The sequence below is a fragment of the Leptonychotes weddellii genome, chromosome 2 (genome assembly GCF_054177405.1).
Source record: "Leptonychotes weddellii isolate Sample4059 chromosome 2, ASM5417740v2, whole genome shotgun sequence".
Lineage (NCBI taxonomy): Eukaryota > Metazoa > Chordata > Mammalia > Carnivora > Phocidae > Leptonychotes > Leptonychotes weddellii.
Genome location: NC_138370.1, coordinates 99,021,372 through 99,047,541, shown reverse-complemented (window position 1 = coordinate 99,047,541; position 26,170 = coordinate 99,021,372). Strand labels below are relative to the sequence as shown.

The 26,170-nt window shown below is 36.0% G+C and overlaps 1 long non-coding RNA gene across 1 annotated transcript; it reads left to right on the top strand.

Annotated features, from left to right (window-relative positions):
* Window positions 1–6,239: 6,239 nt before the first annotated feature.
* LOC145720141 (uncharacterized) lies at window positions 6,240–25,250 on the top strand. Its single transcript, XR_014142910.1, has 3 exons — window positions 6,240–6,847; window positions 7,494–7,605; window positions 22,858–25,250. It is a non-coding gene; the product is annotated as an uncharacterized LOC145720141 (long non-coding RNA).
* The last annotated feature ends 920 nt before the right edge of the window (window positions 25,251–26,170 follow it).

Here is a 26,170-nt window from a genome sequence, read left to right as displayed (position 1 = left end):
AGGAAAACCTTTTAAGTTAAAGAAAAGGAAAGAGCAAAAGAAAAAAGAGAATAGGGGCACCTGGGTGGCTCAGATGTTAAGCGTCCACCTTCGGCTCAGGTCATGATCCCAGGATCTTAGGATGGAGCCCCACATCAGGCTCCCTGCTCAGCAGGAAGCCTGCTTCTCCCTCCCCCTTTCCCACTCCCCCTGCTTGTGTTCCTTCTCTAGCTGTGTCTCTCTGTCAAATAAATTTTTAAAAATTTTAAAAAAGAGAGAAAAGGGAATAATTTGGGAACCTAAAAGCCTAATTATTTATTTTATTTTTTTAGTTTTTGATGTGTTCAATGATTCATTAGTTACGTATAACACACAGTGCTCATCACAACACGTGCCTAATTATTTTTTTTAAAGATTTTATTTATTTGACAGAGAGAGGCACAGCGAGAGAGGGAACACAAGCAGGGGGAGTGGGAGAGGGAGAAGCAGACTTCCTGCGGAGCAGGGAGCCCGATGCGGGGCTCAATCCCAGAACCCTGGGATCATGACCTGAGCCAAAGGCAGACCCTTAATGACTGAGCCACCCAGGCGCCCCAACATGTGCCTAATTTTTTAAGTGAGTAAATGAGTCACTGGAAATAATAGAACTTTAGAGATTTATTTGACTTTGGAGGACTGAAGTTTAAGGTTAAAGAATTTAAACTTCATTCTTGGGCAGCAGAGAGCCACTAAACTTGTTTTCCAAGGAAGTAATTGTTACCAAAAAAACATATAGTAAAATGACTATAGTGACAGGATTGATTGACCTAGAAACTTGTGAGAGAAAGGACAAGAAGAATAAACAGGATTGTTGCAATATTGCAATATCTGCAGGAGGCAGTAAGGGTCTTTTTTAGAAGGTAAAAGAGCAAAGTGAACCGAGGATCCATCGTGGAGGGTACTTTTGTCAGGGCTTCAAGGTCAATCAGACCTGAGGGTCTAGGAAAATGTCTGTTTCTGCAATCTCCTCTATTTCTAGTGTATCTTAATAAAGCAGATATACTGTTTTAAAGTTTAAAGTTTCGATTGGCAAACATTTAGCAACTTCCAAAATAAATGGAGGACAGTGGGAATGACAATCAGGGATGCCAAGGGTCAAAACTAGTAAGTAGATGTTGCTTTTAGTTCCTTTGTTAATTATAATGTTATTACTAACATTTGTGAATGTGGAGAAGTTTCATGTTGCGCTTAGTACTGACACCTCTACTTGTTTGAAGCATTTAAATTCCACAGGGGTGGGTGCCTGGGTGGCTCAGTTGGTTAAGTGACTGCCTTCAGCTCAGGTCAGGATCCTGGAGTCCCAGGATCGAGTCCCACTTCGGGCTCCCCACTCAGTGGGGAGTCTGCTTCTTCCTCTCACCCTTTCCCCTCTCATGCTCTCTCTCACTCTCTCTCAAATAAATAAATAAAATCTTTAAAAAAAAAGAAAAAAATAAATTCCACAGGGGTAATTTTATCTGGTTCTATGGAGACTGTATTTGGTATGAAGATAGGAATTTGAGCAACCACACACCAAATTTATGTGCTTATCCTGAGATATTCATTCCAGAGAAAGGCCTGCTGGGCTAATATATACTTTTTAGATTTTTCCACAGGTTTTAATGAGCCAACAGCAATTCTGGCACTGTAATCTCCACAGTATACAAAACGTGTTATAGGAAACAATTTTTCTAGGTCTGCCAGATTAGTGGGTAAAATGTACTACACATCTCTTGGGCCTAAAGTTTTCCAAGTTTTGGGGATGTCAACTTGCAATCTAGATGCATACAGTGCATAATCATAGCCTGCGGTGGGACAGGGGTAGGATTTTGACCTCTAGGCAAATGGATTCAAAGACAACTTATCCTATATTCTCAACTTAAAGAGTTTGATAACTTAAACTTAATTTCTTATAGAATCATGTTTAACTTCATCCAGTATTAGATCAGTCATAAACTTAAAGAGAAGGAAAGCTGTTCTTTCCCACATGATTTTAAGGTTTTCAAAGTGTTCAATAAGTATGTGTTGACCAATAAGTATATAAGTTCTCATAAACAAAGAATATCAGGGTTGGTTTTTTTTTTTTTTTTGCAAGAAAGAAAAATTATCGTACTAAAATCTCTTTACCAATCCATGAGATTCTAGGAAAAGGAACTGTAATTTTCATTTTAAATATATAATCTTGGGCATCTGGGTGGTTCAGTCAGTTAAGTGTCTGCCTTCAGCTCAGGTCATGATCCCAGGGTCCAGGGTAGAGCTACACGTCGGGCTCCTGCTCAGTGGGGAGTCTGCTCCTCCCTCTTCCCCCTGCTCGTGCTCTCTCTCTCACTCTCTCTCTCTCTCTCCCCCAAATAAATAAATAAAATCTTTTAAAAAAATAAATAAATATATAATCTTACTCAAGATCTTGTATATAATTTCATGTTTATTTGGTAGTTATATTTTATCCAAATTCCTGAATATGACCTGTGGATTCTGTCAAAATTATATAATTTACCTCATTAGTTTTCAGATTGTTTAATTTACCATTATTCTGATGTAAGAGATTATTTGGTAGTTGTTTTCTCTTTTTTATCATTAATTTTCCACAGGAAGGAGGCAGGCTATGTAATATTACAGAAGTAAACTTCAGTGGATCAGATGGGATTTGATTTGGAAAATTAAAGGGGAAGGTAGTGAGTAAATGTAGAGTCCTTAGCAGCTACCAATGTAGTTGTAGCAAGAGCCTTGAATGATTAATTAGCTTCTCCTCTGATAATTCACCTGAACAACTAAGAAAAATTTCTTATTAGCTAAATATCTCTTTATGTTTACTGAGCTTCTGATAAAGTTACTTTATCAGACTAGGTCAGATGTCAGACCCTGATTTGGGATTAAACAGATTGAATTTTCTCCCTAAAATCAGACATTACTGGGGCACCTGAGTGGCTCAATCAGTTAAGTGATAGACTCTTGTTTCAGCTCAGATCTCAGGGTTGTGAGACCAAGCCCTGCAATGGGCTCTGCACTCAGTGGGGAGTCTGCTTGAGTATCTCTCTCTCTTTCTCTCCCTCTGCCTTTCCCCCCACATGCATGCTCTCTCTCTCTCTCAAATAAATAAATTAATCTTTAAAAACAATCAGACATTACTTTTGTCACTTTTAGTTTTTTCCTCTGTTTTCTGGTGTAACAAATAGACTCAGTAAAGGTAAAATGCATGTTTTTAACATGATTAGAGGGAGGTTTATTGAGGTCATTTGCCAAGTCATCTATAAGGGAAAATGTTACCTGTTTGTCCTAATTTCATTCATCCATCCGTCCATCCACCCATTCATCCATCCATCCACAAATGTTTATTGAGTCTCTACTACATAAATGTCCAGAAATTTCATGGAGGTACATGTGAGCAAAATATAGAGCTTGTTTTCAAAGTGTTTACAGGATAACTGAGGAAAATAAACACATTCAAATTAACTATAAAAGAAAACTGAGTAAGGTACAAGTGAAACAACATGCTAGCAATGTGACTGTTGAAGGTTTTTGAGGAGAGAGATGTCCTGATCTTATTTATGATTTAGGAAAATAACTTCGGTTGTAGTGTGAAGAATGTATTGGAGTATTAGGAGGATTGAGAAAACAAATTAAAACAATGAGATGCTTTTTTGTGTATTGCATATCTTGAGTTTGGGAGGCAGACATGCTATCATTATGTCTGGAAGAGAACTGAAATTTGGATCTAGAAGTCAAAACAGAAAAAGCCTTGAGAAATGAAAGTAAAAGGAGAGGGAAGAATTGTATAAGGGTGGGAGGGATGGAGCAGATGGATGTATAAAATTTATCTTCAGGCCCTTTTTTTGGCACTTTCCATAACTTATTTAATTATATAGCAATATAAATTCACATGGTGGTGTTTTACAAAGTCAAAAGAGTGAGTTGGTTCATTAGGAGGAGAGAAATAGGTGAGAAGAGGACCAATGACAAACACATTACAAAGATTACTGGAGAAGAGGAACCTGCAAAGAAGCAGGAGAAAACCGTTTTGCGTAGAAGGAGACTCAAGAAAGAGTAAAGTCACTACAGGAAAAGAAGGGTGATCAACAGCATTAATTCTGTAGCTCAGTTGATGAGTGAAGAGTCTGAGAAAAATCTACTTATTTGGACTAGTAAGAAGTTGGAGATGTTGAGGGAAATGGGACAAATGTGGGACAGAATATAAGTTGCAGATGGCTAAGGAACAAGTATATAGTAAGGGAAGTAGAGTAGAAAACTAATTCTGTGAAAAGAAGAATTGCTCATAGCTTAATGTTGCAGATGTAAAGGAATGAGTCAAGGAGAGGACTCATTGAAGATATGGGGAATAGAAGTGGGAATAAAATGATGGGAAAAGTACAAACAGAATTAAAGACCAGCTGGAGGGTTAGCAGTGCAAAGACACTATTAAAAGAGAAAAGTTCAGAGTATTTACACTGCATGAGTTCTGTCTTCTGAGAGAAGAGGCAAGAGCAACCACTGAGAATGGGTTACAGTACATCTTGTATTTCTGACATAAAATTGGCTATGTGTTATATTGCTTGATGAGAGACTGCTGAATTCAATTTGGTAAAATGTTATTTAGAATTTAGCCCTTATATCCCTCAGAGACTGGCTCATGTCAGTTTTTTTTAATATCTTGTTATGTTTTGACATTATCATAATAGTAGCTAATTTTTAATTAAAGTCAAAATCACAATGAAATAGTACTTCACATCCATTAGAATGGCTATTAGAAAAAAAAACAAACAGGAAATAAGTGTTGGATGAGGATGTGGAGAAATTAGAACACCTTCTAATTGCTGCGTTGCTGGGGGGACTATAAAATGGTATAGCCACTGTGTAGGACCGGATGACAGTTCCTCAAAAACTTAAATGTGGAATTACCTTATGACCCTGAAATTCCACTTCTGGGTATGTACTCAAATGAAATGAAAACAGAGACCCAAACAGATATTTACACACCCATGTTCATAGCAGCATTATTCACAATAGCCAATAGGTAGAAGCAGCCCAAATGTCTGTCAGTGGATAAATAAATTGTGGTATATACATACAATGGAATTAGACAGCCTTAAAAAGGAAGGAAGGTCTCACACAGGTGCAATGTGTATGAACCTTGAGGACATCATGCTAAGTAAAATAAACCAGTCACAGAAAGACAAATACTGTTGATTCCACTTATTCAGGGTTCCTAGAGTAGTCAAATTCATAATAGACAGAAAGTGGAATGATGACTGCCAGGGGCTAGAAGGAAGGGGTTGTGGGGAGGTGGTATTTAATGGGTACAGAATTTCAGTGGGGGATGATGAGAAAGCGCTGGTGATGAATGGTGGGGATGATTGCACAACAATGTAATGTACTTAATTCCAAAGAATTGTATGCTTAAAAATGGTTGAAGTGACAAATTTGGTTATATGTATTTTACCAAAATAAAAAATGGTAAAAAAAATTTTCAGAGGAAAAACAATAATGCATTAGTTCAAAAAAGCTGCTGATGCCTAAAAGTAAAAATAAAAATAATAGTTCCCATGTTGCATAAAATAGAAAACAAAAACAGCAAAAAGGAATTAAAGACAGAAAGCATAACAAGATTGGCAGAAGTGTGATGGAGAAAGGATATGGTATATCTGGATAATATAATTAATAAGCAGTTTAAAATTCTATCCTACTCTGTTCCCTACAATATATACATGTGAAAGACATACACTCTTTTTCAAGTGATGAATTTTTTTTGTATACTTCAGGGCATTCTCTGAAATATTCTTGAATTTCTTATAGGAAAACATTTCCACAGAAATATTTGTTTTCCCTTTGGATTTCAACATGATTCTTGGTAGTTACATGATTTTTTTTTCCTCTTAAATAGAGTGGGATGCACAAGTCTAAGTCTTTCAGCCTACTCATACCCTTTGATCTGGACAAGGAGGATTAACATGAGTATCCCACAGCTATTTTTTTAGTAAGCTTTTATGTAATGCCGTCTTCAGAACTGATTTTGGATTTTCCTCTATTTTGACTACTCTAAAATCAGAAGGAAATCAAAGCTATTCTTTAAATGAGGTAATATATAAAGAAGCATATATTCTCAATGTGCACTGGTCCTATAATTTTTCTGCCTTCACCCTTGATATAGGTATCAAGGTAATACCAGGTGATCAGGTATCCCAGAATGCACCATGCCCCTGCTAGGTACCTATACATGTCTTCTTGTAAATTATCTTTAAATAGATTTAGAGAGTTGTTTAAAGACATGTAGGTAATGTGACTAGTTCCACCACTGCTTGGCTCAAAGCATAATTCAAATATATTGTTTGCAAACAATTACTTTTTCGGATCTGTACTGTTTTTTTAGGGACCATGCAAGTTGTTCTTATTCAGAGAATGGTGCATAGGGTATGTAGCAGATGGATATATTACTCAACTCAACCCTATAGGGAGAGATAGTATGTAAGAGGGATTGCCCCCTGGGTGGAAAGAATGAGCATCAGGATTGAATGAAATAAGGGGTCAGTGCGAATTTCTATGTAATTCCTTAGGGTATTAGTTATTAGGAATAGCCTTTCTTGCCTCAGTCTCATAGCACTTTGTCAAAACATTTATTATAGTACTTTTATGGCAATTTATTTGCTTGCTTGTCTTTTCAATTGATAAATATTATTTATTATTTTTGTTTGTTTGTTTCTCTTACAGCAGTAACCTATATTGCGTTGGGAACTCAATAAATGTTTTCTGTCTGAGTGAATAAATGTTTTTTTTTTTTTCTTTAAGAGTGGAAATCAAAGAGGAGGAAGAATAATCGTAGAGAAATTTTTAAATGACTCGTCTTACCTATAACAAAGTCAGTTTGATGAAATTTTACCCTGCTTTAGTAGTACTGTTAATTTGAAGGAAATAAATTAGATTAACAACTTTCCAACTTTTTTTGCACATTAGAATCATTAAGGATCACTACCAGTGTCCAGGTAGCTACTCAAAGTATGACCTATAGACTAGCAGCATCAGAATTATCTGAGAACTTAAGAAATGGTTCTCAGGTTCCTCCCCAGATCTACTTAATCAGAATTGCTATTTTAACAAGGTCCTCATGTGATTCATTCATATGCATATTAAAATTTAAGAAGCACTGATTTAGAGCATTTGCTAATAAGCACTTACCATATTATTTGAATAATTTCATAGCACTGATGTAAAGCATTTGCTGATAATCACCACATTATTTGAATAGCTCTAGCAATGTAAAATGTTTTTGCCATTCTTCTAATCTTTCATAATAAATATAATTTATCAGTGTTACAAACACCCTCTAAGAAGGGTCAGTTAATGGAATTAGCTTCCTTTTTGTCTCTAGTGATATGATTTCTGTATGTCGTTAAGCAGCTTTTTAACAATAATATAATCCTTTTATTGTTACATGATGAAGGAATATCTATCTGTATTCTTGACCCAAAGTTTTTTTTTTTGTTTTTTTTTTTTGCCTTTTGCAGTTGAGAAATTTATCTCTATTGGTTGGTTCATTTTTGCCTGAACAAGATCTCTGATCACATATGGAATTCAGCCTTTCAAGTGTTCAGCATTAGGTCTGCCTTGTTGAATATGGTATGTTGAACTGATCGTTAGATTTTCATTTGGTTCTGCTACTTTCTGAAGCCTAAAATGATATTAAATGATGAAAAATGGTGAAAATTAGGATGATCAGGAAAACATTTTTGGAAGTTTGAAAGCAGATTGATCAGTGGTAACTAAGTTAGACTTGGGAAAGTTAAAACTTGAGATTGCTATAGAGAAAGTCCAAAGCATGCCAACTCATGCTAGAGAACCCCAAAGTCTCAGAAATTGGCAATACTAGTTACCTTTAAAGTACAGGGGTAAATATGATGAATTTTTTGAAAATCAGATTAAGAATGAGTAGACCCTCTGATTTCCTCTTCTAATCTGTGCAATTCTACTGTCTCCCCAGAGACAACTGGAGGTTTATTCTTTTTATTAAGAGAACTAATTCCAGCTGGGAGGGGGCACTGTAGTGAAAACATGGCTTAAGTGAAAGTTTATGTTATAAATATTGAGATTCCCCAGGTTTCCTTCCATATTCCTTTCACAGAATGCTAGGTAGCAGGGATATTCTTTCTGGGAAGCAGATGTATGGTGCAGCTTCTGGGATTCTGAACAGCACAACAGAAAAGATCTAAGGATAATGATGACAGGTTTTTGTTTTTTGTTTGTTTTTTAATTAAAATAACACAGTAAATTGCCTTACAGTCAACAGTTGATGAGTCACTTTCATGCATACAGCTTTTTCAGGTTTCATACATAAATATGAATAAATAACAAAAGAACATTAGATATTTAAGAAAACAGAGGCCAAAGAAAAAATAACTTGGAGGAAACACACAATGAAGGTAGAAAGTGCACATACTCCATCTGCTAAATAATAACAAGGTGCTAAAAAAAAACAACAACAAAAATAGAAAACAAAGAAAATTTCATGGAAATTACAAATATGATAGCAGAATTAAAAAATTCACTCGGAAGAAATGGAAGATAAAATTGAGGTACCTCCCAAGAAAGCAGAGCAAAATGGTAGCTAGATAGAAAATAGGAAAGAAAAGTAAATTAGGTGACTAGCACAGAAAATCCAACATTAATATCATAGGAATTTGGAAAGGGAGGACAGAATAAAATGGAAGAGGGGAATATAATCAAAGGCATAATTCAATAAAATTTTCTAGCATTGAGGGACATGATTTTCTTTAATGTTAATGTGTGCCAGATATTCTTGCCAAGCACTCTGTGCAGTGCAAAAAAATAGCCACAAATATACAACATCATGCAATTTCAGAACTGGTAGCAAATAGCTCAGCCTCAGTTTGTTGTTTGCCTTTCATTTTTTAAAAGCAGTTTTATGTAATCAAACTTATCAGTCATTTTTTATGCTTTCTGTCTTTGGTGCTATGCTTAGAAGTACCTATCCCATGCAAATATTATTTTTAAAAATGCATCTATGCTTTCTTCTTCCTGGATTTACTGTTGTTTAAGATGTGAGGTAGAATATAGATTTATTTTCATTTTATTTTAATTTTTGCAAAATAAGTAGAAGTACCCACATTATTTACTGAGTAATTAATCCATTTCTTACTGATTTTGCAGTCCAAATTTACTATAAACAAAAATTATGTGTATGTAATATAATATAGAAATGCTATATATTTGGGTTTTGAATATTTCTTCTATTTTTTGCTGTCTTTGAAGTAGTTTTCATAGTTGGCTGGGCAACTTTTTAACTTATTATTAACTTTTTAACTTTGTAAACTTTAACCATTCTTTTTTAACTTTCTTTTTCAGAAATTCCATTATTTCTTCAAAGGAATTCTAGAAATATGTTTTTCAATATTAAAATAAATATACAGAATCCTCACTGGGTTTGGATTATTATTCATTAAGTTTAAAGTTGAATTTAGACAGAGCTGGTGTGTTCACAATGCTGAATTTTCCCTTTCATTATCATAAAATCTCATTTGCTCTTCCAAGATTTCTTAAATATCCCAATTTAGAATTATGAATTCATTTTTTTCATATAGTCACTTATATTCCTTTTGTAATGCTACATACTTTATGTTAACTTTTTGTTTTTATACATGGGATTTTTACTAACTATATTAACTAATTATTTGGAGAATGCAGGGAAACTGCGTGTAGGTGTGAGCATATACATGCATATTCATGTATTTTTAAAGAATATATCCTATTTTATACTCATATACTCTAAGGTTCTTCATGCATTCTTCTGGGTTTTCCAGGTATATGGTCATATCAACAATAATAGTTTTGCTACTTCTTATGACTCCTAGTTCAACCACTCTAAATTTGAAGATCCACAAGTAAATTTTTTTCTCTTTCAGTGGTTGCCACATGTCATTTCTATTTCCTCAAAGTTTTTCCTCTCTTTTATTTTATTTTTTTTAAAGACTTTATTTGTTTATTTGAGAGAGAGAGAGAATGAGGAGGTGGGCAAAGGGCAGTGGGAGAAGCAGAAGCAGACTCCCCACTAAGTAGGGAGCCCTACACAGGGTTCGATCCCAGGACCCTGAGATCATGACCTGAGCCGAAGGCAGACATTTAACCTACTGAGTCACATGGGTGCCCTCTTTCCTCTCTTTTAACTTCTACTAATTCCTTAGTTTATACCTTAGTCATCAACCTTCAAGGTTTTTGAAGACCTGGTCAGGTGTCTGCCTATGTATTCCTATGTGCCCATGCCTACTGAAGTACTTGACAACTCTATCGAAATTGTCTATTTACTTGCTTGTCTCTTCTACACTGTAAACTACAGGGACTGTTTTATCCAGTGTCTTGCCAGATGCTTGAAACATAGACTCTGAAGTATTGGGGTTTTGGGTTTTTGTTTTGTTTTGTTTTGTTTTTGATAAATCAATAAAATCTATTGCAAATACAGCTTTAATGAGTACTTATTATAAGCTAGGCATTATGTGCTTAATCTTTCATAGTCAAAACAAAGCAGTAAGCAAGATCTAATATCTCTTATAAATAGATAAGGAAACTAAGGTTCAGGTAGATTAAAGTTAGTCAAGGTCACAGCTAATATGGTGAAGGTATGTTTTGAATTCATGTCCAGAAGACAAAGAATGAGAAACCGAACTACAGGATAACAGAGAATAAATAGAGAATAAATTTGAGAGGGATTCATGAAATAGAACTGGCAAAACTTGATGACTAACTGGCTACAGAAATTGCAGGAAAATTAGAAGTCAAGGATGATCAACATATTTCTTATTTGGGGATACAGGGTTTCCAACAAGAGAAGATAGGAGTATCAGAGCTTATACTGAATCAAGGAATTCTGTTTTGTATATCTTGAGTTACAAGTATCCGTGGGATGTCTAACTAGATGTCTCCAGAAGACAGCTAATACATGGTTGTGTAGCTCAGTGGGGAAGATAGGTCTGAGGCTTGGGGTCTACACTAAAAGCAGTTTAAAATGCTCTTAGCACTGGAACAAAGTTATGTAAAGTAATACTTAGGGACCAATAACATATATTTAATGGTAAAACATCTTAACTCTAAACAGTGTTGAAAAGGATAGTAAGTTTAAAAACATAAAGTTATAATATAATTCAATAATTCCCTGAATGATGGTCAAGGGTTTAAAATTGAGATTGAATAGAACAGTATAATTCTAAAAGAATTAATAGGTGATATTTGAAATAACTATAAAACCACTGAATAGAGAAAATACATCTTGGAACATGAAAAGTTATCTACTATAAAGTGATAAAGTGTTCACTGACTGATGAACGTTTCAAAGCTCAGCCCAGAAAATGAGCTGAATAAGACAGGATGCTATGAAGGTAACCCCTGACTAGGATCAAGTCTAGTCCGCTATGCTGGTTCTGGGGAACCCTGTGTAAAGCAGATTTTTTTCTATTGCCAAGTTTCCAGATGGGTTTCCTCATGGCTTGTTCATGTCAGGTTGCAAATCCTGGGCAGAAATCCATTTCACCTTTGGATAAGTTTCATGGGCTCACTCTTTGTACACCTGCTTCTCGTGTTGTAGAAGTAAATGAGATTGTCCACTGCTGATACCCGTCACCTCCCTTTCCCTAGGAATTTTAGCGAACTGAATCACATTTACCTACTAATTCATATAATTCTAAATATGCCTCACCCTCTAATTATCTAGCTTCACTTTACAATGGAACTCTAGACTTTACTTTTCAAATTCTCATTTCTCAGTTGATCCATGCCTTAAGAATACATTTCCCTATACTAGGGTAACCATGGTAGATTAATACTTCCTTGAGGTGGTAAACACTAGTGCAATACATATTATCACCCTCTAAATAATCATCTGTATCGTGGGTTTGGAATTTAATATTGTAGTGTTTTGTTTTGTTTGTTTTTGACAGTGGGGTGCAATGATAAGGAAAAATTAATAAATAAGAAGGGGTGGCCAAAAAATAACTTCCCCAGGCTTATGTGTTAGAGACTTACTGTCCTTTTGGTTCCCAGCAAATTTGCAGAATGACCTGAAATCAAATCTTCACATATCCGCTTTCAAATATGTAATGATAAAGAGGCAGAAAAAAATGTGGTCTTTCAAGGATTTTAATGTACTGTTTCAGAAGAAGAAGACCAGCTGCACTTAGGTAACGTCCAATACAAAGAGTGGTGTAGTTAAAACAATGGGAGGAAATGGCTGCAGCCAAGTATTGGACCTCTGACTCTTAGCATAAATTGTTGTTTTCAGTAGTTCACAAACTCCCCCTATCTCATTGATTATTCTTGGCTGAAATACAGTGAAGCACTGAAATATACCTGCCTCCAGGTACCATTTCCCCATCCAAAAATTATTATTATTATTTTCATTATTTTTTGAATATTGAAATATACTTTATTACTAGACTACACCCAAGATATACTTAATGGGATACATTTTTACTCTTTTATGTGTTTCTAGATACTATTTACAAAAATTTAACTTGGGATTTTTTTTCAATGAATTCAGCGTATGGCTCTTCCCATATGCTTCTTTTTTTTCAAGCTTTTATTTAAATATATTTTTGAATACCAGATCCACTGAATGATGAAAGTAACGAATTCCATATCTTTTACTTTTTTGGTATATGTGCTGCCAAAGTGAGCACATATATCTTTTACTTTTTAAGACCAGCTCTTCTTTGAGGGAATGTAACATAATATTATAATACATAGTATATAATATGTTACTTAATATATTATAATTATACATACATAATACTGTTATAATACAGCAATATTATGGCAAGACATGGGGATCAAAGATGTGGTTTAAAGCTCCATTCCAACCCTTACTGGTTATGTGATTTTGGACAAAACATTTAACTTCTGTAAGCCTCAATTTCCTCATTTGTAAATGTGGTTTATAGTATTTCTCAGTAACTTTGTTTATGTAAAGATTAAATGAGATAATGTATATGAGCTATCTTTTGTTAATACAGTATAGCTATTATTATCAGAGATTTTATTTAATCAAGCCACACTGAAGAAAAAGTACATAGCACAGAATCAGTACAGTAATTGGGGAATATTTGTCCAGATCTTGAAGAGTGACATTAACATTAACCTTGATAAAAATATTGCAAAGACGTAAGTTACAACAATTTGGTTTTCCCCTGAACAAATCTCTGACTAGTTTTTTAAAAGAGAAAAAAAAAATACTACACAATATTCTGCCCCAGTGATGTTCTTCTCTCCTAGCATTTATGTGACATTGAAAGATCTGCACCTATAAACTGTTAGCATATTTTGGAGATGAATTTGGAGATTTCCTTCAGATTAAGGTTCTGTGAATAATTACTTCTACAATAGATTGCCCAATGACCATTGGTGCCTTCCTCTGCAAAATGTGCAGATTAAATCATTTTGAAGATCCCTTTGAGTTCATTCATGATTTTTTCTCATATTGAGAATATCTCTTCAAATAGAAATTTGGAGGGGAAGCTGGGTGGCTCAGTTGGTTAAGCGTCTGCCTTTGGCTCAGGTCCTGATCTCGGTGTCCTGGGATCAAGCCCTGTGTGGGGCTCCCTGTTCAGCAGGGAGTCTGCTTCTCCCTCTCCTCCTGGCTCGTGCTCTCTCTCACTATCTCTGTCTCTTATCTTAAAAAAATAAATAAATAGAACATTGGAATTAGTAGGGAAAAAAGGAAAATGAAGAATGGGCCTAGTGGTTCCTTTTTCTGGGGCCTGCCCAAAGGGCTGTTTACAAGGATGGCTGTCAAAGATTCCCTTTAACCATGGTAAAGACTACCCCCTGAATAATGATTCTTGTAATGCGCTTATGCACTAAGAACAGTGAAATACTTTAGCATTCACCAAAAGTAACTAAATGAAACTTATTTCTATTTAAAAAAATTTTTTTTAATACAGATTCAGTGATTTTCCAAAGGAGAACCAAAATCATCTTCTCAACGAGTCATAGTTGTATGATGTTTTTAGTATGTGATGGTGAATAAGCCAAAATGCTTAATCCTAAAAGAGGAACCAAGGACCCAGGTGGTCAGAATGCATGGTCATTTCTCAAAATTGACAGTTACCAGCTCTGAATAATTGTCCTTCTGGTTGCCAGCAGTCATCTAATACATGCAGCAAGATATTAAAAATAGTAAGAGTTCTCAATTACCAAGTTACAAAGTTACAAAGATGGGCAAATTCCAGAGACCTGCTGTACAGTACCTGCTGTGTGTAGAGGAATCAGTAATATACTGTACACTTAAAAAATCTGTTCAGAGTAGATCTCATGTTAAGTGTTCTTACCACGATAAAATTGAAAAAAAAAAAAAATGGAAGAGATGAGAAGAAGTAACATACAGGATAAAACTCTAATGGGAGTCTTTGAATTTTGCGAAGAGATAGCTTTGCATAGCAACATGTGTTTGAATCTACAATTTAGCACCAATATGATCATAAGATAATAGCGGTGATGATGTAGGTTGAACTTATTAGCTGAATTTCAACCCGTGCTCCTGGGTCTTGGTCAATTTTACTGCTATATAATTGACCTCCAGTTGATTAGTTCAAATAAACATAGAAAAGTTCTATTCTGTTCTGGCTGCTTAGTGTGAACAGGCTCCCATGAGCTTCAGAAAGAATGAAAAGGAGAAAAACAATTTTTCTCTGGAAAAGGTAACAGATGTTTCTTGTGCTATCAGATGATTGAGGAAGCAAAGTACACCTGGTCATTAAAACCTATAAAATAGCTGTATGATTTACTTAGAGGAGAGTTGACACTGTAATGATTTTGGAAGGGATGGGTACTTAGGTTTAACTTTCAGTAGCATTTTAGCTGTGATGATAAACCAAAATTAAACTAGCAGGTGTTAGTAGGTGCATTTCTGGAAGGTGTTTGTGTGTGTGTGTGTGTGGTGGCAGGGGGAGTGGAAGAGGGCTTTCCTCTAGTGAAATATGCTGCCTATGTTTCAAGATTTTAAACATCTTAAATCCATATAGTTTTTGAATTACCACCCATAAATGTATAGTGAAAAAATTTAACTTGAATTAATAAGGAGATCTCTTAACTAAATCTCATAATTATAAATATAATGTTTCAGCACCAATAATAAGCTTATTACCATGCTTATTATCCAGGTCCCCTTCTTTCCAGTACAATCATGAATTGAATGAATTTTGACAGGATAGCTGAGTTTAGAGCTTTAGGTATTTGAGTTCCTTCTTAGAGTAGAAAGCTTGTTATTTCAGAATTAGCCCTTCTTTGTTAATTATGTATCCTTATCATTTTTATATCACATTTTATAATTTTATAGTATTAGAATTCATGCTTTTTCCCCCCTAGACAGTTTAAATTTAGAAACAAGAAATGGATTCATCTCATAAAGTGTTCTTTTGGAAAACACATTCATTATGTAAATCTGCTCCATCTTTGAAGACTTATAAACAAGGGGAAATCTGAGTATCTATTTAGAAATGAAAAAGATTCCAGAGTTTTTAGTTAGTGTTTTTTTCTAAGTCATTAGAATATTGGAATCTTCAAATTTAGGAGAATCTGAATCTTCAAATTTAGGAGAATCTCATTTCTGTTTATTTACTTTTCTTGAGCGGGTCCAAAAATAAATATAGGTGTTAGTTGAGCTCACCTATGCTCTTTAATAACTTTCTTCTTGATATATACTCCTTGAGTGTGATGATATTTTGTGTGATGCAATTTCCCTTGTATACTATTTGGAGATTATGCTCCCCAGTGTGAAGCCCTCTCTCATAGGAACAATTTATCTCTGCACTTTATTAACAACCTCTATTATTAAATGGAAGGGATGATAAGAGTGGCATCCACTTCAAGATATAAGCAAGGAGAAAAACTGAACTCTTAGATCTTTTTCTTCTTCTTCATTGGCCAGCTATCAGATCCGAACATTGAGGTCGGTTTAGGCCCAGAATATAATGAGGAACTTTTAACTAGAACAGGGTGAAAGAGTATGAAATGCTATAGCTGTCCAAACTGAAAAGCCTCATGACTCTATGAGCTCCATTTTATTCAATAAGAAACTGTATTCAAAACTGATCTTTTTCTTCCAGAAGCTACAGCCTGGTTGAGGACAGATACCAAAAAACGTGTACAGACAAAGATGGCAATGAATGCTATACTAGGGGTAAGATCGAAGTCTTGAAAGGCAAATTACAATGAACTGCATTGTGAAGGTCTTATTGAGAAAAGGGCATTTGAATTGTGACCTGAAATGTACCTAGGACTTTTCAGGCAGATATGGGTGTTAGGATGGCTTCAAAAGTATTGGGGGAATATTCTAGTGTCCAGAGTCTTGGTTGCTTCAGAGTTGGGTGATGTGTGCTTCCTAAGACTACATTTTATCTAGTTAACGGAGTCACCCCTGATCTGTGGTCTAGATAGTCCTAGGTTTTGGCTGACTCACCTGATGCTGTTGCACATACTCAGAACCCTAAGTACAAGAGGTCTAGTATCACTTAGACTCTTTGGTGTATGCCAGAACACAGGTGACTTGAGTCCACAGGAGAAAACCAAAAGTCATTTTCCTAGCTGTGTTTCCCTCTGCCTCTCCACCACTCTCATCTGAAGTTGGGTATGATGTGGGCAGGTAAATTTATTAGGTTTGGGGGAAAGTGGAAGAATGGGGAGGGAACTTGGGAAATTATATAATTATTGGTGCTGTTAAGCTTTCTCTTTCAAGTAAGGATCTGAATGGATCATTGCTTGACTTCCTATGGTATGAGCTATATCAGGTATTAATAAAATCTCCTAAGGTTTTGCCTTTGACTGTGATATAATATTTGCCATAGTTTCCTTTTCTGCACTCAGCCACCAGGCGCTTGCTGGAGAAAAGTTACTAAACTCAGAATCATTCCACTGAGTTTATGACAAACCTATTGTTCTTAGACCAATTTGGTGAGTGTTTACTCTGTCTTCCTTTAGGAATATCTAATTTCTGTAAGGTTTGCCAGTTTCCAAGCAAAACCCTCAGCTGTCTTACCCTACTAATCTATTTGACATGCTTCCGAATGTCTGAAATTTTATCACACTCAATTCAGGCTGACCTCTGGAACTCCCCCCACCCCCATATTTAGTAATTTAAACTATACTAAAAAAAAAAAAAAAAACTACTTAATTGGCTCCCTCAGGGACCCAGAAAATCAGATAGTTCCTCTGCTTCTGAGTCACTGGGGAACACTACATGTAGTCACTCACCTACTTGCAGAAAGCTGGAAAATTATTACCATGTGAGTAGAAACGAGTAATGATTACATTTACTTGTTATGGTATGGGTGACTAATTCAAATGCTTTCAGGGACCACGCAGATGACAAAAAAGAAAGGAAAAAAATACATACACACACTGAAGCTGGCAAGTGAAATTCAATAGGTGGTTGTGGTTGGATGTATCCTGAACTTCTTATATCTTGTCTAATTGCATTCAAAAATTTTTAAGTTGTATTGAATGGACCCCCAAAATATGTCTGTGGAACAAATGTGCTTCAAAAGAGGAGTTCTTAACCTTTCTGAGGACAAAAATAACATGAGATCCTTGAGTGAATCTTAAATGAGATATAAAACAGTGCCTGGCAAAGAGTAAGCACTCTATTATGTCAACCATTATTATTATGTAAGAATCCTTCCTTTGCTCATTGGAAATATAATCTTTATGTGCATTACATTTTCACATGAATATTTCATTAGTATCCATCTATCCATCAATTCTTGGGTAACTATTCATTCCTTCAACAGTATTTCTGTGCAGCTACTACATGCCAGACATTGTCCAAGGAGTTGAGAGTTCAGTGGTAAACAAGGTAAAAATTCTTATCCTCAGTGGAGCTTAGTCTCATGGTAACAATAGACACTAACCATAATTATAATAAGTTATAGTTATAATAAGTTGTAATAAGGCATGACAAACGCTACAATATGGAAGCTACCAGTTGTTCTAGGAACACATTTTGGGGTACTAACCTAACATAGGAGATAAGGAAGGCTTTGTGGCAGCATTCATTTTGGTGGTGATATTTGATGATATCATATCTCGAGGGCAGTTGTCAATTACCTGTTTCAAGTTAATTATGCTCCATTTTTATCTTGGAAGGAAAACAAAAATTTGTCCTTGGTGGAGTAATTATTCTATACTTGGGTTTGTTGTCTCCAATTATTATATGTTTGCAAGTATTAGCTTACGTAGACTTGCAAAATAGCTGATACACGGTAGTAAACCAACATGGGATGTTCCGATTTGATTGGCATTTTATAGCATTAGGAAATGGTATAGCAAATACTCAGTTCCATGATTGGGGCACAAAATGCAGTTCGTATGTATAGTTAGTGACCAATATATATGGTGGTATTTTTCTCCTAGTCATGGATTTAGAAACCAAAGATGTAGAAGTGGGAGTGGTTTTTCTCACTGTTAATCCTCTTGTTAGATTTATAAATAACTTTGTAACCATTTCTGATACTCGATCAAAAAAGTTTAGAACTTTTGGTATCTAAGAGATTAAGTCCACAAGTTTTTCGATCAGTATATCATCAATAAACACTAGTTTTCATGTTTTTAAACCTCATCTAAAAGGAATCATACCTTCTGTATCCTTAGGTTGTTGCGGCAAATAAAAATTAGACCAATGAGAAACCAAGTGACACTTGGAGAAGTAGAACTCAGGTTTAAGTTTATTTTATGCTAACAGACCCAGACAAGCTCACACTAGAAATTCTTGGCCCCAGGCAGCAGGGTTATAGAGCTTTTATAGGGGGTGTAGGGGGTCAGGTTCCAAGGGCTATACTGACTGTTGGTAGGTGGGTTTAAACTGGGGAATGGAGTGGGGGGGTGGGGAGGCTGCTTTAGGTGGGAACAGTAATGCAGGGAGCCTGTGGTGGGAAGCCTGTTTACAGAAGCAGAAATGGCTGGTTATTTCTTGCTCCCAGCAGGGCTTCTGGTTATCTCTTTCTCTACTGACTGAGCTAGTAACTTTCCATCTTCTGGGACCTGCTTGCATGGGCCTGCTCTGGGTAATTTTCCTCTTCAAGGAAACATGTTTCTTCAGCTCAACATTACATTTTTGGTATTTATCTATATGGGTAGAGGTAGCTCTAGTTAATTCATTTTAATGACTGTGTAATAGTCCACTGTATGAATATATCATAATTTATCTTTCTACTTCTGATGGACATTTAGATCATTTCCAATTTTGTGTCTAGACAGTCAGTATTATCATGAACATTCTTGTCTATGTATTTTGTATACACAGTTCTCTGCATACCTAGAAGTAGAATTTCTAGGTTTTAGGGAAAATCTAGCTTTAGCTTTATTAAGTAGTATTAATAGTTTTTTAATATGGTTGTATACATTTACAACACAAAAACAGTATACAAGTCTTAGTATTGTCAGACTTTTCTGATAAGTACCAAACTATCTCAGTTCTGTTTTACCTTGCACTTTCCTAATTACAAGTGGGATTGGTTATCTAGGCATATATTTTTTAGGCATTCAGAGTTCCTTTTTTTCTGAATTGAGTCTTAAAATCATTAAAACTTAAGTTCTTTGTCAATATTTACAAATTTTCCCATAGCAAAAAAGAATCAATGCTGACTTCTCACTCTTGTTTTTGTTTTTACCTTCCTCTTTGGGGTAGTTAACATCAGTCCTATGTTCCCAGATTGAATTTTTCCTTTCTCTTTTTTAAATTAAAATTTTAAAATTATATTTTTTGTCATATAAACTAAATAAAACCTTAATATTTTGCATCTATAATTCATTTTCAAGGACTTCATGATTAATTAACCACCACCAGAGATTTATGCAAATCAGACTATTCTAATTACTGTTAGGTTTTATAGTCATCTCTGACACTTTCTTTCTGGTGTCATGCCCTAAACTCTTCCTTTACAGAGTTTTTTTCATTTCTACTGAGATTATGGAGCCTGTTTTAACTATCGTGTCTTTCATGATGACTCTAAGCTTGGGAGACAGTCAACAAATTTGACTTTTGTGGATACTGATACTACCTGTACGAATGTATGTCACAACATTTTAACAAAGGGAACTTTTTTTAAAACCCTCTTTAAGGACAATGTTAGGGAAAAAAATGGGGAGATATTTGTGAATGGTAGCAGCAAAACTCCATTTTTCTTATTTCTTAAAGATTGAATTCTGTCTATATTTTGCCCAAGGATTTCTGGCATGTCAAATTCCTTTAGAGTGTCAAAGTTAGGTCCAGGTTTATTAAACATACTAATAAAGTTGAGGAACATATTAGGTGTTTCAGATGACAAGTTAAAAATATATTTTCTGGTAAGTACTTCAATTTTAACAAATTTAGACCAATCTAAATTTAACTTTGCCTTCTTTGGTCATGTACCCTCAAATTTCAAAATAACAGATTTTGACATATAAATTAGCAAATTCTTGCCATTCTTCTGGTTTGTTAGTCTTCTCTATACAAATTTAATCCTACATATGATACCCTCGGGTATTCTGGAGTCTGGTTCTAGTTACTGGTGTAATAATGATGGGCTAGGGCATGAGAGGAATTATTAACTACCTCTTCTAAAAGAGCTTCCTCAGGCAAGGAAATAACAGCTTTTTTTTAAGCCAGTGAGGAACGGCAACTTCCAAAGAATGGAAAGAACCCCCTTAGGCAATGGCAGTCAGTGGAGAGTGCTTCACAGGAGAAGAACGGGTGAGTCATTCCTTCCTTTCCATCTTTGTGATCATTGTCTTACTGCCATAAATGAAAAGCAAACAAAGAATTAAGTTGTGTGTTACTAAATTACAGAATCAGTCGAATTCTTAGTCTTTTATGAGCATCAATTTATTCTTTAAGGTAGTAATTTGAGGTTTTAAGCTTGGCATTCATTTGCATTGTCATGGAGATCAGCCACCCTACCATAAGGTGCTTGAATTCCGCATGGCCTTCAAAATGTTTTATGGCTTCAGGGACTTGCTCTCAGTGAGACTTTGTTCTAGGTGATACTAAGTTAGTACTTTAGTTGGCTATTGTCTCATAGGCCTCCAAATTTTCCATCCTAGGACACAATATATATGTGTGTATATGTATCTACAGCCAAAGGTATACTTCCCTCTCTATCTGTGTATGTGTATACATTTGTGTGACATTATTTCTCTTCTACCCCATCTCAACAGCACAGTCCCGAATATCCTGTAATTCTCCAAGTGTCTATTTTTCGTTCTTTTTCTTGTATCATTATTTATATTAACTGGAGTCTTTCTTTGCAAACACACAAAACTGATTTTGACAAACTTAAGCAAGAAGCAAGTTTGTTGAAACCATAAGGGAGTTCATAGAATGAAACACTGAGAGTTTATAGAATTGTTGGAAAGGTGGGAGAACAAGGTTGAAAAATGGATTGAAACCATGGCATTCTGGAGCTGGAAGCAGCACAAACTCCAGGAAGAGCTTTCTAACAGTACAGACTGGGTGCTCCCACTGAATTGGGTGAACTACAGATTTTTCTTCTCTCCTTGCATAATGATTTCAGTGTTTAAATCCTAGAAGATAGGGGCACCTGGGTGGCTCAGTCATTAAGCATCTTCCTTCGGCTCAGGTCATGACCTCAGGGTCCTGGGATCGAGCCCCCCATCGGGCTCCCTGCTCCATGGGAAGCCTGCTTCTCTCTCTCCCACTCCCCCTGCTTGTGTTCCCTCTCTCGCTGTTTCTCTCTCTCTGTCAAATAAATAAATAAAATCTTAAAAAAAAATAAATCCTAGAAGATAGTATCCAGTTGTACAAGTGTAGATCATTTGCTGGGGAGCAAGGAAGGAAACTGTGGCTCTATTTGAAAGGGGAAATGGATGCTGGAAGACCCCAACTGGCAAGCATGTCCTACACGTGGACAAACGATGAGCCAATATCACTTTTGAAAATAGATGTAATATTTTGTTTTTGTGTTTTGATCTATTTTGAGATACTTTAATAGGTGAGCTTTAGCCAATTCAAGATTGCCATAATTTATCTGTTTTACTGTTGTTGCATTATTTTATGCTCTCTGATGTTTTGTCCTTGTACTTCCTTCACTGAAAAGCTTTTAATTGTAAAAGTTTATAATTGTAGAAGTTTAGGGGCGTCTGGGTGGCTCAGTTAGTTAAGCATCCGACTCTTGGTTTCAGCTCAGGTCATGATCTCAGGGTTGTGAGATCCAGCCCCACATGGATCTTTGCGCTGGGCGTGGAGCCTGCTTAAGATTCTCTCTCTCCCTCTCCATCTGCCCCTCCCTTACCCCTCTCTTAAAAAAAGTAAAATAAATAAAGTTTATATAAAATATAAACTCAAAAAAGGGATCGATTCACAGTATATAAACATTCTTTATTTTTAACAAATATCATTATGTACTATATACTGTATTTTAAATAATTTATTAAGACCTGCAAGCACTTTTTTAGAAATCATCTACTGAATAAGTTTCTTGGTTTTTTTTTTATAAGAAATACTGTATTTTTTATCTTTTTTCCTCCACATTGACTGTATGTAGTCTTAGATATGAAATGATATGAAATGAGTTGTTCCTTAGATTCATTTCAGGAAGAACTGAAAATGTTAAGAATTTGTCTCAATTGACGGGGTGGTGTTATACATCTGAGATGCAGAAGAGTCAACCTCCTGTGACGGTGTCTGTAGTATTAATGTGGACTACAATTTCACTGTTACTGAATAGCATAAAATAGGCAATTATGTGTGTGTTTGCATGAATGTGGTGTATGTGATCATTTCATATAAAAACCCACCTGAAGCAATGTCCTCCACAGAAATTGGTGGACTGCATTTCCCCAGAACACCAATACCTCTGTTTGAATATATTATCTCAGGAGAGACGTGGGGTCACAGATGTGAGCCAGGACCAGGAGCGAATTGGCAACATTTAGGTAGGAACTGATGGGGTTTTGGACAGTGGGGTGGAGTCCGGAGATGACGACTAAGAAAGAATTCTTTTTTTTTTTTTTTAAGATTTTATTTATTTATTCAACAGAGAGACACAGCGAGAGAGGGAACACAAGCAGGGGGAGTAGGAGAGGGAGAAGCAGGCTTCCCCACAGAGGAGGGAGCCCGATGCGATGCGGGGCTCGATCCCAGGACCCTGGGATCATGACCTGAGCCGAAGGCAGACGCTTAACGACTGAGCCACCCAGGCGCCCCCTAAGAAAGAATTCTTGGGACGTCTTTGGTGCAAAACGGTGGTTTATTAAAGCCCGGGGACGAACCCGTGGGCGCAAAGAGCTGCTACACCGGGGTTGGAGAGGTGGCTGATTATAAACTATGGGGCTGGTGGAGGTAAGGAAAAAGGGAGTTTTCCGAAAGAACTTTCATATGCTAATGAAGACTCACAGGATACCGGAGGCCTCGCCCTTGTCAAGTCAAGGTTGTTTACCCCTCTAGTAAGGCATTAACATTAAGACAGTTGGGAACTTCCTAAAGGAACATTACACTCTATCCGCTTCCATTATCTGTCAGTGGGCTGCAGGTTAAAAGGGCATTTAATTGTATCTATATTTCCTTCTGGAAGCTAGGTTATTGATGATAGGAATGCTTTGTTCTTGTAGATTACTAAGACATTTGTAAACTGGGGGAGACTCTGGTCTGTAGGATTGTGATCTCTATAGGTTAACTATTTGTTTTTCCTTCAGGGCAGCCAGGAGTGCCTGAGGAATGTCACATATATCCCACGGAGGGGGGTGGGGGTTGCGTGGTGTCAGCTTCTGCTTTGTCCTCAGCTTGCCTTTTGTTCCCTCATCAGGAACAAATACCAGAATGGCCTGCTAGAGCTAAATGCCAGGAAACTGGACATCTGAGCTGGAAAGGGGTCTTGAACTAGACAGTTTATCTGGAGTTGAAGCATGAGCAGAAGGCTGAAATCAAAACCTAGCCGAGAGGAACCGGTAGATTATTGCTGGCAGAGAGGAGAGCAATACAGGAAATTAAAGGTCAGTCAAACAGTGGGGTCGGTACAAAGTAGCAGACAGAAATCGTGCAGCAAGAAATATCTGTTTAGGAGAAGCAAGCCACCTTTGCATTTCTCCTTGAGGAACTGGTTCCAAAACATGCTCCTGAGAGGTTAAATTTGTGGAAGAGGAGGGATTGGTTGCTAAAATGGATCCTGACGGGCCGAGAAACAAAGATTAAAGACAAAGGCTGAGAGACAAAGAATGGGGACTAGCTGTGTGTCAGAGGAGTCTTTCAATGACAAAAGCCTGTGGAAAGAAGCAACATGGGGGTGGGAGGGGCTCCTTTCACACAATATAATGTTGCCGAAGAAACTATTTTACATTCCTTCCCTTCTTTTCATCTAGCTGTTAGACTTTAAAGAATTCTTGAAGACTGTGTTTTATGCTTTGATCTAACAATTAGTCAAGTTAATAAAAAAAGAAATAAGCAAGAAAATTGGAAAAAATTATGAAACAAACGCTTTAATTGCATGTAAGGTTTACATATCTCACACTGACTTTTAGCTATGAAACTAACTTTTTCTCGTTATGGGAGGAGAAAACATTTTTTTAACTTTTTATTTTGGAATATTTAAAATCTACACAAAAGTAGAGAAAGGGGCACAATGGACAACCATTTATCCTCTGGTAGCTTCAACAATCATACGTTTCCTGCTGTTTTTTGTTTTGCCTATTGTCCCCATCATGTGCTGTTCCTGTTTTCAATTATTTTACAGCAGATCCTGGATTCACATTATTCACGTAGAAATGCTTCATTATATGTATCTAATAGATTATGAATTTTCCAAATTTAATAATAACAATATCACACCTGACAATTCTATAGTAACTCCCTAAGAACAGCATTTCTTTGTCTATAGGAAATAGAGCTTGTACTATCGCTTTCTTAGATCTGTGTAACACATAAGATGATTCATCTTCCTAGTTTATAAAGATACAAGAGACACTTTGAGTCTCATTTGTAAACAGGCCATATATTACTATTTTCTTAAGAGTGTAAGTATTTCTGAGAATACTGACCATGTCATGTTGTAGATGCACTATACAGTCAGACAGAACATCCATTTTATTTCCTAATACTGTGCTCCTAGCTTTGACATTTCAGTGAGAAGAGGATTGGGATGGTATCAGGGACTATCATGGTTGAAAAGTAATATTTCATTTCAGCATTGGAGGGACTAAACATCCGTCCAACTTTAGATGTTATCTTTGGCTAGAAACCTGTATTTACTGTCACAGCCCAGACGGAAACCAGGTGTGAGGGATGTATGTTAACTCTCTGTTAACCAGGAACTGTTATAGGTGCTAATGTGAGAGATATTAGACATAGATTCCTCAGGAAGTTCGAAAAGAGTCTGGAGAAATAATTTTATCCACCTGTTTGCTTCTAGAAAAGTCCACAAAGTGCATCTGAGATATCAGAAAGAAATCATCAGGGGAACTGCTTACCTAAAGTCTCTGTACATTCCTACAAATTGCAATAGTCTTGATTACAAAAGAATAATATAGAAATAATTTTTCACTTGTAAGAAGATAAACATTATATGATTAGTCTCCATCACTGATTGTTTTTTGAGGGCTCATTTGCCCCAGGCTTCATGTTTAATGTGAGTTCATTTTCGACTCTCAAGGCATTCATGGGTCATGAGGTATGGTAAAATAGGGAAATATTTTATGGTTATTCATTAATACTGCAACATATACATTTAAAAATCATAGAGAAGAAGTGGAGGCTAATTTGGCTAGAGACTGGATGAAATAGTAGAGGACCAAATGGGAAGCAGGCATCGAATCTAATAAATATTAGGTACAAACTGAATATCCAAAATTAAATAATAAAGTATCTTTTCTGGTTTACATAATTTCTAGTGGGCCATGTGCTTTGTAAGAGATTGTAGTTATATTTACTCAAAACAGATGCCATATAGAGAAAATGCTTAGTAGCAGGAAAACGTGGGCATTGGAGTCAGCTGGATCTAGGTGTACATAATATTTCTTCCACTTAATTATTTTGTGTGACCTTTGACATCTGTTTTCTTTTAATATCAATCGACTTGGTTATATAATAGGGATAAAAATCTCAATATCAATAAATAGTGATAAAACATAGGAAACGTTTAGCGCTCTGTAAAGGTTAGTTCCATTTCCTCCATTAACCAGTATAAAAGAAGAGCCATGG